General features: G+C 46.3%; 1 protein-coding gene across 9 annotated transcripts in view; it reads right to left on the bottom strand.

Annotated features, from left to right (window-relative positions):
- The window catches only part of WDR93 (WD repeat domain 93), a 694,060-nt gene that overhangs the window by 653,690 nt on the left and 24,635 nt on the right, over nucleotides 1-15,735 (bottom strand). For 5 of the 9 annotated variants that reach the window (XM_078683218.1, XM_078683219.1, XM_078683217.1 and 2 more), the window contains exon 2: nucleotides 306-346. The exons of 3 other annotated variants lie outside the window; for them this stretch is intronic. The gene's annotated coding sequence lies outside the window, so the exon portion shown is untranslated. Of the gene's footprint in view, nucleotides 1-305; nucleotides 347-15,735 lie in introns of those variants that run through there. One more of the 9 variants, XM_078683213.1, reaches the window with a different exon arrangement.

Genomic DNA, 15,735 nt, shown 5'->3' with positions numbered 1-15,735 from the left:
GGAACCTTCATGGAATGCATCGAAATGCAATGTATCAACTGTAATTGCTTTTTACTTGTATTTGTTTGGAAATGCTGGAAACCTGATCTGCTTGCAATAAAATGAAAAAAAAAGAGCTTATCCTAACGAAACCAGTGAGGTATCTACAGAGTCGGAGCGAAAGGAAAAGAAGAACAGATAAGTGAACCCTGCACAGTTATGGAAAATATGTGTGTACGTTATGCAAGAAGTTAAAGAGACAATGTAAATTGAATAGTAAGGAGTAATATAGACAACAAGTTTAGAGAAATAAAGAAAATACTTACCCAGTCAGCTCTCACAGAGCGCCAGTACAAGAGGAGAAAACCTGAAAGATAAAAGGAAGAACTTAGAGTAATAATAAGTGCATCCAGTAAAACTCGAGTGTATGCTAGAAGATAATTACTAGGAGGATTCGTGATAGGAGTGACCAATTTCTAGAGAAGGTAAGATTAGATAGACCAAGGGAGAGTAAAATTTAAGAATCAGAAAAGATAGAGTCTAACATATATGTATTTACAGGTAATAGTCTCTGACAAGACAAGAGAAGCAGAAGGAATAGTTCCAGAGCAGTCTCTTCTCGTTTGTTATTTTATCCAATTTCCCCCTTCTCCCCTGGGGGTCCTTTAGGGTCACGTTATCTACAACTGGCCCTAAGTATCCTCGAGGTGGAGTCGGGAAACAAGCAGCTACCAGCTCCTGTGCAAGCCGTGGTAAGAGTTCACTTTAGTCTTTGACACATTCTCACGAACAGGTAAGCACAAGGTCATGTTGAGAGATTGAGGAACTTTGTCTTGAGCTAGAACTGCATGTTGAAAGAAGAGACAATTGCCAATGCAAACTCTTTTTAAAGATATGAACTATGATGACCTACACGTCCCTGCATTTAGTGATTTCTTGCATAAGCCAAGCAGCGAAATAGCATCTGTGCTGATTTGCACGCAAGAGTTTTATTCACTGCTAGGTCACTGTAGTAGTTTGAGCGCTGCAGTCAGCTGTAGCGAGCAGGACCTGTTACGATTGCCATGGGACTCTGTGGTGGTTGTGGGAACTATAGAAATTGGTTAGAGCCTGTAGCTAAACCTCCATTACTATGTGTAAAATTTCACTTTGCTGTGCTATTGAAGTACTTCAGTCTTTTCAAGAGAGGCACTGAGTTGGACAATTCATAAATTATACAATTTATTAATTATGCTCTAGGATATTAGCACTAAGAAGGCACTAAAGGGTTACAGTAAGATGTTGGCCTCTCTAACTAAAGCTGCCAAGTAGGAGTAGTTATCCTTGATGCAGGCCAGGGTATCCTAAACAAGGGGCAGATCTCTGCCCCACATCATCAAATCAACGGAAGAGTTGGCAATAGTGCTAAATCAAAGAGAAGACTTAAAAATCCAACTGTGGATATTATCTTCTCAGACTTTGATTTCCTCAGTGTTTTAATAGGAAATAAAGGTACTACAAATGTATCATGTATTTTGGTACACCATGACACTGTCATCTTAGAAAATATGCAGTTGCTCCAAAGAATTCTGAATTCAATACAGTATTTCTTCAATAATTCATTCGGTGGATCAGATCAAATCTCATCATTGTTGTCCACAAGACAATATGTCCTAAATCAATCTATACTAGTAAACAGCACAACTCAAGATTATGACCTACCCATTTTGCTCGAAGCTAAAACTGCAATTTAAATTGATAACTTTACCCCCTACTCAAAATAGATGTTGGGAGTTTTTTCAGGTTCTTCTACCAAATAGCATTCAAATGACCTCACATCTAAAGACCATTATACAAAGAATACTGAATCTGATACCAAGCAATGTGACAAGCTAAGAGGTCAAGGGCATGCTACAGAATCAAGCAGTATAATAAAATTGGTGAAAGCATGAAAAGTAGATTGTGAAGTATGTGCTAAATTGGACAATGTCCCCTTTAGAAACTCCCTAATCTGATGGCACAGTGCAATTTGTAGGGCTCTGACTTTTTCCCCATATTTGCACAAAAGGGAAAAACAACATATGACAACAACACACACACAGAAGGGCAGGAGATCATTGCTCATACAAATATGGGAAAAAAGGGGATATAATCCAAACTTCTCATTAGGCAAGGCTTTCTAAACCAAAAACCTAAATTAAACATGATGCCAGAAAACATCACTCCACCTTGGATATGTGCAACTCTAAATCAGAAGATCAAAGTACATGAAACCAACATGTCTCTGCCCCTGTGGCAATAGGGCAATCTGGATTGCTCCATAATCCTTTAGCAGTTGCCTTTATTATTGAAAAACTTGAATTTTATGGCAAGACCGGAGGCTCCTATTATGCTTTCTTATCTTGCTTTAATTACACAGCAGCCAAGATAAGTAAAAAACTACAGTTCCCAGAGGGCCAGAGAACAAATGAATGGGAATGAAAAAACGCGAGAACACCATAACCAATCATAGGTGAGCTATCAGATAAAGACCCTAACTGACTGCGCAGCTTCCTCTTTTCTTGCTGCTCGCAGTCAGATAAGTGCCTTTATCTTTTGCTCCCAGTATTTTATGCTTTGTTTCATATTCATTGTGACCGCTTTTGTAATATTTGCATTTTATTTGTTCAGCGCGTCCTCGCGCTAGTGCTTTTGCGCTACACGCGCGTGTCTACACGAAGCTCCGGCGCTTCGTTTTTCCTCCCCCCCCCCCCCCGTTTTTCAGACGCTCTTGGTAGCGTCTTAGCACGCGCGTCTTCGCGCGTCTTCCTAACCTCTTCAGGGTCTCTCTCTCCGGTCACCGTCTCCTGCGTGTGACTGCTGCTCCAGCCCTGTGCTCCAGCCTCTGTGCCTTCTTAGCTCCGTGTGAGACGTCGCTTCACGCTCTGCCCGGCCCTCCTCTTGTACACGCCCCCGCTCTGACAATTAACCCTCGCCTACCTCCTGTGTGTGATATTTTGGTCCTCATTCACAGCCTAATTATGGAACGCGATAGTTCCTCAGAGGAAGTCCCTACCCAGGACTCTCATACCTTTAAAAGAGATTTAAATAAATTCATTAATAATTCTGTGGAAACAGCTGTGGAAGTCTCTATGAAGAGAATGTCAAAAAATATGGAAAACTCCATGTTAAGCATCATGTCCAAAATGTTGGCCCAGTCTGCGGGGGAAAGCAGAAAGAAAAAAGTGGAATTCTCTGCTCAATCTCGTGCCCCTAAAAAAGCGTCTTTGATTAGCGAGTCTTCCTCGCACTTGACTGAGGACCCAGTTCCTCCCAGGCCTCCTACTAAGGAGGGGTTTGTTGGCTCCGAGGGTAAACGCAAACAAAAAGAGAAACATGCAGAGTCTCCTAGGAGAAAATTAGTAATTTCCACTATATTGGACACAGATGACGATGATGATGATGATGCTAATTTCGATGACGCTGATCAATTGTTTGACCTGTTTGATAACACTGACCCTTCCCCCCCCCCCTGCTAAATCTGCCAAATTGGATTCTTTTTCTTTTGAGCCTGTTTTTGACTCCGAGGGGTTTTCCCATGTTTGATCCCTCCACTATTCGTCACCCTAATTCTACCGAATGGTTCCCTTCTCACCATGTGGGAGAATATATCTCTGCCAGGTTGCGTCTCCCTTTGGAAGCACCGGTAAGAGCCAGGCTTAAATCTGAATGCACTAAGCCTTCTCTCCCAGACAAAATTACGATGGTCCCTTCCATCGACCAACCTCTCCTCACATTCTTTTCCAAATTCGGCAAGGACCCCCGCAGAGGGGTGGATAAAGCTTGGACCACTTGCCAAGAAAACTACTGGACATTGTGGGCCCTCTCGCCCGCATCTTTGATTTAGCGGAAGCTTCTCGCTTAGAGGGTTCTGAACTTTCTGCAGAGGACATCTCCATGTGGGCTCAACGCGCCTTCTGCCTTCTAGGAAATGCTAACTCCGCAATCACTCATGAGCGCCGAAAAGGTCTCCTAATCAAATTGGATCCTAAACTTTCAAATCTGGCACCCATTGATCCTGGCCCCAAGGCGAATGGTCTCCTCTTTGGAGAATCTCTGGTTCGTGACCTTAGTAGATTTGTTTCTACTTTTGCTTCTTTGGACAAAGCCCAGCAAACAGTAAAAAAGGTTTTCGCCCCTCGGGTTTTTGGACGGGCCGGCAGAGGCAGGGGTCGCTCTTCCGGCCGTCCCTACAACCAAGGCTCCAGAGGTTCGTCCAACAACAACCAGGACTACAAGCCTCAATTCTATCCCCAACGTGGCCGTGGCTTCAGAGGCAAAAGTCAACGAAACTATCGTCAAAACTCCAACCAACAAGGTAAGCCTTTCTTCTTCCCCTCCTGTGGGGGGTCGCTTAAAACTGTTTCTTCAAAAATGGTGCACCCTCAGTTCAGATCCGTGGGTCTTAGACACGGTACAAGGCTACCTGATAGAATTCCTTTCCCCTCCCGTCCAAACTTCTCTTCCCCCCCCTCTCGTCTTTTCAACTCTAATGGCATCTCAAATTTCAAACGAGATCGAGGCTCTTCTCCACAAAAGAGCAATTCAAGTTTTTCCCTTCGACTCCTCAGGCTTTCTAAGCTCCATTTTTCTTGTTCAAAAGAAAAACAAGAAGCTCCGCACGGTCATCAATCTGAAATGGTTCAATCAGTTTGTGGTTTACCGCCATTTCAAAATGGAGACCATTTTACATCTGAGGGACACTCTTCGTCCCAGCGACTGGATGGTCCGTCTGGATCTTCAGGATGCTTACCTCACGGTCCCCATTCATCACTCTCAATGGAAATTTCTTCAGTTCCAGTGGGCAGGTATCAACTATTGTTTCACCTCTCTTCCCTTTGGCCTATCATCCGCGCCCTGGTGCTTCACAAAGCTTTTGAAACCAGTGGTCGCCTATCTTCGCTCTCTTGGCATAAGACTAATTATTTACCTGGACGATATCCTGCTCATGAATTCAGACAAACAGTCTCTCCTCTCCGACCTTCTTTTGACTCAGTCCCTTCTCCTGGATCTGGGTTTTCTCATCAACAAGGACAAGTCGTCTTTGACTCCTTCTCAGAACACGGAGTTCTTGGGGTTCCTGGTGGACTCTGCTGCAGCGTCCCTTCGCCTTCCCCTATCCAAAGTTTCCAAGATCAAAGCGGAGATCTTATCTGTTCTTCAGTCCTCTCTTTTGTCGCTCCGATCTCTTGCACGGATCGTCGGCCTCCTCTCCTCCTCCATTCAGGCCATCTTTCCGGGCCCTCTCCATTATCGTGCTCTTCAGCGCCTAAAAATCCGTCACCTTCGACAAGGCCTCGCATATTCAGATCTCGTGGCGCTAGACCCCGAGTCCCGCACCGAGCTTCAATGGTGGATAGACCATTTAGATGCGTGGAACGGGCGCACTATCTTCGCCACGGCCCCAGATCTAGTCTTAGAATCAGATGCAAGCCTGTCGGGTTGGGGCGCCCGGTGTGGACCAATCTCGACTGGAGGTTCATGGTCCGCCGAGGAGGACTGTTTAGAGATGCTTGCAGGTTCCTTTGCGATCAAAAGCCTTTCCAAAAACAGGATTCACTGTTCTATTCTCCTCCGCATGGACAATGTTTCTGCGGTCCGCTACATCAACCATCTTGGCGGAACACGGTCCAAACCCCTGGCGGACTTGGCAAAGAGTCTATGGGAATTTTGCCTCGCCCATCATCTTTCTCTGACAGCCGAGTATCTCCCTGGAGATCTCAACAGCGTGGCGGATTGGCACTCGAGATTTCTTCGAGACTCCAGCGATTGGAAGCTTTGTCCATCCGTCTTCCTCTCTCTTTCCCATCTTTGGGGCCCTTTCTCTATCGATCTTTTTGCTTCCCGTCTCAATTCCCAATTGCCCCGGTTCTACAGTTGGCGCCCGGATCCCCTGGCTTTGGCGACAGACGCTTTCCTGCAAGATTGGTCTCGTCATCTTCATTATGCCTTCCCTCCTTTTCTGATGATCAACAGGGTTCTTTCTCAAGTTCGCCGCCAGTCTTCGTCCCTGGTTCTAGTTGCCCCCTTCTGGCAAGCCCAGGTTTGGTTTCCGACTCTTCTCGAAATGGCAGTGGACTTCCCGGTCCTTCTTCCCTCTTTCGGAGATCTACTTCTCAATCCTCAGGGCGAACAACACAGTCTCATTCTCGACTCCTCCCTGCAACTCTCGGCCTGGAAAGTTTCCGGCCTTCCTCTTCTGACGTCCTCATTTCACAAGAGGCTTCGATCTTCATCAGCCAGGCTTGGGCTCCGGGAACATCCAAAGCATACAGATCCGCCTGGTCTCTTTGGACAAGCTGGTGTTTGGAAAGGGACCTCGATCCCATTTCAGCCTCTCTGAATTTCATAATTAATTTCCTTGGTTCACAAGCCAGTGCCGGTAAGGCTTACCGCACCATCAATCTCTATCGCTCTGCCATCTCCCTCTACCATTCCCAAATCGATGGTAAACCAGTTGGTGCTCACCCTATGATTTGTCGTCTACTCAAGGGTGTACGTTGTGCGAAACCTCCGTTGGCTAAGTATACCTCTTTATGGGATGTTACAGTGATATTTAAATTGTTTAATAGTTGGCCAGACAATGCTGTTCTTTCACTAAAAATGCTATCTGCTAAACTCACCATGTTACTGTGTCTAGTTTCCATTAAGAGAGTTTCTGATGTTAAGGCTCTAGATGTTTCTACCCGCCAATATTCTCCTTCAGGTGTGCTGTTTCAGATACGCAGACGTACTAAGACTAATTTGGATTCAGTGTTTTACCCCTACTTTCCAGCTCATCCCAAACTGTGTGTGGGACAATGTTTAAAAGTGTACGAACACCGAACTGCTAATCTCAGAACGCCCTCTCTTTCTCAACTCCTTATTTCCTTTCGGAAACCCCATCTCCCTGTCTCTTCTCCTACCCTTGCCCGTTGGATCATGTCTCTTGCCGGAATTGATGTCTCCGTTTTCGGGGCTCATTCGGCCAGGGGAGCCATGGCTTCTACAGCCTTTTGGTCTGGCTCTCGTCTAGAAGACATTCTGAGATCAGCAGACTGGTCAAATGACAGTATATTTCGTATGTTCTACTGTAAACCTGTTCATACGGTGGCTTCTGATGTTATTAATATGCTTTGAACAAGCATAATAGGAGCCTCCGGTCTTGCCATAAAATGTAGATTTTTCTAGTATTCATGACGGAAAATCTTAATTTTATTAAAGACACGGAGGCGAGTATTATCCCGCCGCAACATTGTTAACATTTGTTCTCCCTCCCTACAGCGAATCCAGCCCTGCCACCGGCTTCGTCTTAGAAGATCTACCCTTCAAATCCTTCGATCTTCTCCTTCGAGTTCTCCAGTTCCAACGCTCCTGGATCCTCCTCCTGGACTCCTGTTTGGTCTTCTTCCTTGGATTCCCCTGATACAAGACTTATGTTCCTGGACTTTGGCTATATCCTTAATTTTATTCATTTTCCCTTTGTTTAATGACTATACTTGATCTGCTCGCCAGCGAAAAGAGGAAGCTGCGCAGTCAGTTAGGGTCTTTATCTGATAGCTCACCTATGATTGGTTATGGTGTTCTCGCGTTTTTTCATTCCCATGGCCCAGTTTGTTCTCTGGCCCTCTGGGAACTGTAGTTTTTTACTTATCTTGGCTGCTGTGTAATTAAAGCAAGATAAGAAAGCATAATACTCGCCTCCGTGTCTTTAATAAAATTAAGATTTTCCGTCATGAATACTAGAAAAATCTACATTTCCTGTTGAAAGGGCACCCTAGACTAAAACAAGCTTGTCGGAGGCTGGTAATTCTCTGGATAAACTCCTCTTTGGTTTGATAGATCTTTTCCTAGATGCTCACTCAACCAATATTCTAAATAGATCATGGTTACTAAGTGTATTCTATGTCATACTGTCTCTGACATTAAAAACTACCCTTTATATACAACGAATAGACCCTAATCCAGCTTGAATTCTACTCTCAAGTAAAATTAAGGAAAGGTTACAAGAAAATACTAAGCAAAGAAAAAACTAGATGCCGAAACTAGGTAATAACAATAATAGTGCAATTTGTGTAGCACATACCTACTGCAGATGAAGTGGGTCAGTGCCAACAGTCCAGCTCCCAGAGGTCATATGCACGGCAGATAAATTGTAGAATCAGCCGAAGCAGAATAACCTGATTTTTTTATTTTGACAGAACAGTAATTCCGTCTGAGCCTGTCATATTCAAAGAGGACGAGAGTTCCATAGTTTTGATGCTAAGAAGCTGAAGGAGCTGCCTCCCACGCATACTCTCTTTACTGTGAGGACACATGCCAGCATGGCCCCCGAGGATCTGAGGATCCTTGCAAAAAAGTACAGCTTGATAAAGGGTTGCAGACAGTGAGGACCCTTGTTCGTAAAAGCCATGTAACAATAGCACATGGCTTTAAGGAAAAGGCTCTTCTTCAGAGGCAAACAAAGCAGCTTACAAAAGCGCAGTCCCCCAGGTGGCCCATCTGGAGAGATTCAACAGAAGTATCATCATTAGGGATTGTGACAATCCTAAATACAGTAACATTAAAGTAGTCCAGCCTGGATATAACCAGATGGACTACTGTTTTTTTGGGGGAAGATTCAATCATAAAACAAAGGATTTTTTAAGGGGTTTCGAAATTCCAAAACATTTCTCTGCCAAGCCTGTGATTTGACAGTCAAAGGTGAACCTAGGTTCTTAATCCTGGGCTTAAGGGGAGGTAAAGGACCAAGAGAGTCTGGCCACCATGCAGAGGACCAGATAGAGGATGGTTTGCCTAGAATGAGGACCTGCGTCTTACATGCATTCAGTTTAAGACAGTTGTGATCCATCTACTGAGCGACCTCCATCATTCTTGTCCTCAGCAAGATAGCTGTGTTAACCGAATTCTGTGACAGGGTGATGATTAGCTGAGTATCATTGGCATACGATATAACGATAAAGCTGTTGTGCTCACTGATCTCAGACAGAGGGGCACATGTGTGGAAAATGACTAAATTAGGTATACATAAGCGGCGTTCATTTATGTTCACCACAGCCACTGTTGAAAGTAAAGTGAAAATCGTGAAACAATGGCCATGCCATCTTGTCCCCTTTTAGGCCCCTTCATGCACGTAAGTGGCAGCCATTTTGTGTGCCATGGCCTCTCTGCCCACTGCCAATAGCCTGCGCGTCTCTCCCTCTCACTCCCCGGCCTCGCAAGCATCCCCCCCGCGCCCCGACAGCCCCCGGTCTCTCCTGCTTGGGCCATAAACGCACCTCCAGCGAGACCCTGTCCCCGAGCCACATCCCGTGCTGAACCCCCTCACTCTTTCATCTCATTCCTAGAACAGGCCCTTTGATAACCTCTTCCTCCCTGCCCGATTGTCCGGCCTGATCCCAGGCCATCACCTAGCCCAACAGATGCAGTTTATTGCCCCCTACAGTAGGACCTCGCCTCACATCAAAGGAGCGGGGATTAATCAATGCCTTCACACCCCTAGATCCGACCGGTCGCCCGCATTCCTGTTCCCAGCGGAATGTCCAGCTGCGCGATAGCCATCATGCTGAGATTTGGGTGGGGACCCCTACTGTAGATATGTGTGAGAACGGGCCTGAACCGGGGATTCCAAAGATGCCTTTTTCGTACTTCAAAGCAATACCACGGATGTCATAAATGTAATAAAGCCATAAACTTGTGTATAAGAGGCCAGGCCTCAGAGATGCGGTTAGAGCACCTCGAGAAGATACCCTGTTGTCTGATTTGACGTGTTCTGCTCCGTCGGAATAAACTCCTGTTTCCTGCCTTCCATTCTCCAGCGCCTGCCTCTTTGTTTGGTAATATTGAATGGTATGAAATGCGGCTAACGCCGGGCAAATACTGAAGGGTTCTTGGTCGAATTCGGCCCTGCCTTTTTACAATTGGCGTCCCAAACGTGGGGCCCATCAGCGACACGTGGATCCAGTGGGAGAGGTCCCAACGACAGAGTGAACGACTGCAACGATCGGGAAGTGCACCTGCCCGATAGACCCTCGTCTGGCAGCCGATCATCCGAACTTCACCGGTTCCGAGCAGACCTCTCTCGAGTGATCTACGGTCCTGACTGGGAACCATCAGGAGTGCCACAGCAATCACGGAGAATAGAGGACGATCAGGCGCTGGAAGCGGAAGGCGAGAAACTGTCCATGCGGTCCGGGTAAGGTCGTGTAACACGACGAAATGCGAATTGATTGTTTGATTGTCTTGGAAAATACTAGTATTACGCATTTGATTGTTTGGTTCTGAGAGATTCTCTGTCTACAAACAGGGAAGGATAGGAGTATTCTCCCTTTGCAGATAGTGAAGGGTAGGTAGCGCAGGCTTTTGCCCCCGTTGTAACCCGTCGCGCCTATTTCCCTCTCCATTGATTGATTGTTTGTTCGAGCATTAACTGTTCGAAATTGGTTCTCTGAAAGGATCTTCTCTGCCTACAAACGAGGAGGAACAGGAATTTCCCTCTCTCTTTGCAGATAGTGAAGGGTAGGTAGCGCAGGCTTTTGCCCCCGTTGTAACCCGTCGCGCCTATTTTATTCCTCATTTGATTGATTGATTGTTTGTCCGAACATTGACTGTTTGGAATTAGTTCTCTCTTTGGGTATTCCCTATTTGCGAATACTGCAGAATAGAAATATTCTGCCTAGTCTTCGCAAAGTAGTGAAGGATAGGTAGTGCAGACTTTTGCCCCCATTGTAACCCGTCATGCCTATCTTCTCCCCATTGTTCAGTAGTTGGTTCAGCCCGGACCGTTTATTACAGGTAGATCATCCGGCTCCACCGGAGGGCACCCCTAATAAAAAGGACATGTATATAAAATACGGATTAGCCGCTGTATCTTTCCAACAAACTATGACATAAAAATCGCTAGGAAAAACAAAAGGAATCGAGCAAAGTCAGTAGGCCACTGATGGGATCTTTTTGACCCCGCTAAAATAGAAACACTAGGAACAGCCCTTCCTGAGAAATATGAAACTAGTGGGAGGAGCCGAGCTTGACACCGTGATGGCCGCAAGGTAGCTCGGCTCCGCCGACCCCGCTGCCCAAACGTGTCTATCCTGCCGCCCACCCTGCCCAATAACGACAACCTTATCTGCTGATACCTACCATCCGTCCTGGGGGCTCCGGAGTGCAGCAGATCCGCAGCTACGCTCGTCCGGAAAACGAGGCCTCCGGCACGTGGAGATCGGGGCCTTGCCTGCAGTCATCAGCCGGCGAGGTGACGTCGGTGGCGGCCCGGGGTGGAGGATGGAGGCCGACCAAAAGGGGCCGTTGTGCGAATAAGCCGGAGGTAACACAACGCGCCGAGGCCCGTCCCCGGATCGTCCATAGGTGATGTCCAGCAAGTTGTGTGCGGGGGATGCCTTGCTGATGGCTCCCCCCTTTGTTGCCAGGTCCAGCCATTTTGTATACCTGCGCCAGAAGATGGCGTGGGGCGCCCGCAGATGCCGTGGGGCGCCCGCGGAGAGGCGGCGCGGACGGCCCCCTCCCCCTCCAGGTGGAGGTTCTTCTCCTGCACCAAGACTGCCATTCGCGTTCCACTTGCGGATCCCCCGCGGCTGGCTGACAGGGGGGGGTCCGCTCCGGTGGCCGTGGTGAAGGGCAGCTGCTGTGGGACTGTCAAGATGGCGGCCGGCTCCCCGGATTTGGGCCTGGTCCACTAAGATGGCTCTGGGCTACCATGGGACTCGGATGCTTGCCTGCTCGGGCATGAACCCCACTCTTGAAGACGTTCTCTCAGCTCTAGAGATTCAACGGAAGTCGTTGGCCCCCGACTCCCGCGGGCTTCCGGTGGGGGTGACCGCCGCCTTACCCTCATCTGGTGCCGTGAGGGAGGACGATTCAGTGCATCGACGGAGGGATACGCCTGCTGTCCCGCTCTCCGGAGTGGCCACGATGTTGTCACGAGATGGCGGTGCTCTCATGCTAACGCCAGCTTTTGTCCTAAATTACTAAGAGATACTGTAGACTACCAACTCGATCAGTTCCGGTGGGACCTCAACATGGCCCGGTAGGGAAGATTCTGCCTTCCTCACCTTTAAGTCACGGTTCATGCCGCCTGTCCTTTCCGTTGGCGTTAACGGAATTTTTTTGAACTGCCGAAAGGGGTTCTGGTCTGCCCGCTAGTTATTGGAGGCATTTTGGACTATACTCTGGACCTGCCCGGCCTCGACCAAAATGGCGCCAGTACAGGCGGGACTTGCAACTCCTTATGACGTTCTAGTTGCTTAGCCTTGATGTTATGGGATATGTATGCTGTCTTTGTGCACACGGCGGGCGGGGAGGGGTACTGAATGGGCATGCGGACAACCCTATTGATGTGGGTTTTTTATTCATTATTGATTATTGTATTATTATAGCTTCGAAGTAATGTTACTCATGATACTCGCCCATGGTGTGCGTATGGACGATTTTATTGTAACTGATCCTGTTATACTTCCAATTATAAAATTAAACCTTCACTGATCCTGCAACCGTTAGTCACGTTTAGTTTTTTAATTGAATGGCTCGCCCGTTACGTACTTCTATACTACAGTGTAATCTCTCCTTACCTCATGCGTTTCCTGTCTGCTCCGTGACCGGCCTATATGGTTGGAGGCCTGTATTTGAATGCTGACATCTTCACAAATAAAGTTTTTTTAATATAAGGAACTAGCATCATAACAGTCACTTAGATTGGTAGGTTTTCGAATAAAGGCTACTATCCTCAAATAAATAAAGGGCAAGTAAAATGAAGCAATTTTGATTATGAAAAATTAAAAGGACATAGTATACAGAAATAGTGCGAAAAGAATAGTCAAGATCTGTCGTATTTTACATTCCTGCAACATAAGCAATAGGTAAAGATCCTGATATTTAGATATATCTATGAATAGGACAGTAGACCAGACCTCTTTTACTTCACAGCCCCCTTTTGGATCGAAAGCGCGCCTTTTTCAAACTAGAAATCTTTAATTACACTACAGTTGTAAATTCCCCGAAGAAGTACATTGACCCGAAGTATTGTTAGTGATGAACCCCAAGCGTATTCTGGTCCTTGGAATCCTAAACATCATAATCCTTGTTTTGCCCACCCCGTGTATCAGAGGAGTTTTTAAACGCTCCTAAAAACTCACCAGAGGAATGCCCTCTAGTCTAACGTTAGGCAAAACGCATACTATTGAAGGCACGAAAGCCCTCAGTGAAACTTGCCACCCCCCAATAGTTTCCATGCTCTGCGAATAAGAATGACCCTATACCACTGTAGACCATTTCTTTCCTTCAAATAAAAACATGACTCCGTCACCCCCCCTCACCTTATACTGAATACCCCTGGCCTTTGACCCTTTCCTACATGCGGTCTGTACTACCACCCTCGGGCGATCTATGTAATAAACAGCCTATCATCGGTTATCTTTGCCGCACTATCAGTTCCTCTGGGCTTCAATGCCGAGATGCAAGGTACTGCATCCCAAAGAGATAAGTCAGGTACGTGGTAGGTAAAAACATTTTCGTGTTTATGCGCGCTGATGTGCTTTGAACGCTGCCCCCTCCCCCTCTTTTCTTTTTCTGCAGGTTAATATCGGAATTTCAGCTGAAGTATGGAGAAGACCTAAAACGCACCGTGTTCCACGCAAAAAGAAAAAAAATAGGCTAGCTCTGTGAGATGGTACATTGTATACAGGAGCTATCTCTGGGAGCGTGGAAAATTTGTATGGTATGAATGTGCGCATGGGCCCTGATTTGTGCCGTATGAATGCTTATGTGTGGCACACGTCTGGGTTGACAAAAGAATGCTTTTTGTATGACTGAGGTGTTGATCGAACGGTTAATGGGATAGGAAAATTAAGCCCGAACATGGTACCTGCATGTGAAAGACGAATAAAAGTATAGCACATTCCTTAATTAGAGACGACTCTCTCTGGAGCTAGTAAATGGGAGAGTGGCCTACACCAGAAACTTGAAGGGTTACTGCAGTACAACGAACCCGACCCCAACCGATATCCCAAATGCATACCCAAAATAATGCGCACCAATGAGTCAATTTATGTGGCGTATAAATAAGAGAAGTTAAGAGTACCCCGGGCCGGGGTTCATCCAAAATCCCCCACAGCCCAGAAATTAGGGATATTGTCATGTTTTAGATTTACCCCTTCTTCTTCCATCCTCATAGAAAAATCGGAATTGTACCATTCTCATCATCATTTGCTAGATGTTGGAAAACCCCACCGTGAGTATAAGCACGACTGGACTAGTGTCCGACCAATTAAAAAGGAGTAAGTATTTCTGAAACGAGGTTACCAACAAAAATTGTCTACTATTAGGAAGGAAGGAGAATAAAAAGAGCTCGACCCCCAAATGAATTAAAGGGAATACTGAGGATATGCAACACGCACGACAAAGTCCTTTTGCCCAAAATAGCTCTGTGTCTTGTCTTAGGTTTTCGTACTTGATGTATGTACTGTCGCGCTCTATCTGGTATTTGTGTGTACGTAAACTAGGAATTTATGTTTTCCCTCAGCTTGTGTTTTTACACGTAAAACTGACCCGTACTGTTCTGTGTGTGTGCACTGAATAGCCTATTGTTATACAATTTTTTTCCTCTCTCTCTCTCTCTTTATGTTGTACGGGTACTAATAGCCTATTTGGTGCGCACGACGCTCTCTCCCTCTGAGGGCTCCCTTGCTCCCTTTTGACTAAATGACGACACTGTACCTCGCCGGTACATGTATAATTGGCTTTGAACACGACAGTGTTTGAACAAATTGACAGAAACAAAACGATTGTATCTTGCCATATTACTACCTCTCCTTTCTGTAAAATGATGGAACTCAATTGGCTGAGAAAGAAAGGACAGGTAAGACGACTGATGTCCCCTAATCTGGCCCTTAAAAGGGAGCTATATGTCAGTGGCTTTTTTAGTGCTTTAATAACACCACCTTCACCATTCAGATTACCACCGCCCATTGCACAAAAGTAGAGTGTCCGAAACGTCCCCGTTTTTCCAGAATGGTCCCAGTTCTGTACCAGCTGTCCCAGAAAACCTTAAAGAGTGTAGCTGATGACCTTGTTTTTAAAGATAAATCACGTTCGCGAATGTAACAGGAATAAACACCAAACAGACATGATGATGGAAAATAGTAAAAATGCCTGCAAACCTGCACCACAGCAATGATTCATGAGTTAATAGCATACCCCGATGTAAGGATTAATAAACATCCACCCTATCGTGACCGATAAACGTTTCCCCAACTACTTGGGGTTGGGAGAGAAATTGAAGTGTGTGAACGACTTCCCCTGCCAGTTCTCTAAGACTTGTTTTTGTACTTATTTAAAGATAACATGCAGCCGTCGGAGGAGAGGGGCCGGACGTGACGCACAGCCTGGCTGCAGATAATGACCTCGACCAAGGCGGAGCCACAGAGCAAAGAGATGCGGGACGAGGCACCATTCTCAACATGGAAAGTGAAAAGAAAGAAGGGCTGTCCAGAAGCCCCTACATGTTGACCAGCTCGTGCCGAAAGTCCCAGCCCATTGAGCCCGATTGATGGGCCCATTTGCTTGAGATTTCTGCCCTCCTTGGTCCATTTCAGATCTGATCCCACTCCACCCTCTCTTCCCTCGGCCTCCCAAAGCACGCCCCCATCCCCCCCCCCTTTTTTTCCATATGGAGTTTTTTTTAACTTGACTTCAAGAAGAAACACAGCACAAAGATAGAATAGGGTCTGTCACGAAAGAAGAACGGAA

Source organism: Lissotriton helveticus, chromosome 3_1, assembly GCF_964261635.1.
Source record: "Lissotriton helveticus chromosome 3_1, aLisHel1.1, whole genome shotgun sequence".
NCBI lineage: Eukaryota > Metazoa > Chordata > Amphibia > Caudata > Salamandridae > Lissotriton > Lissotriton helveticus.
Note: the sequence above shows the minus strand (reverse complement) of the source record. Positions and strands in the feature narration are given on the sequence as shown.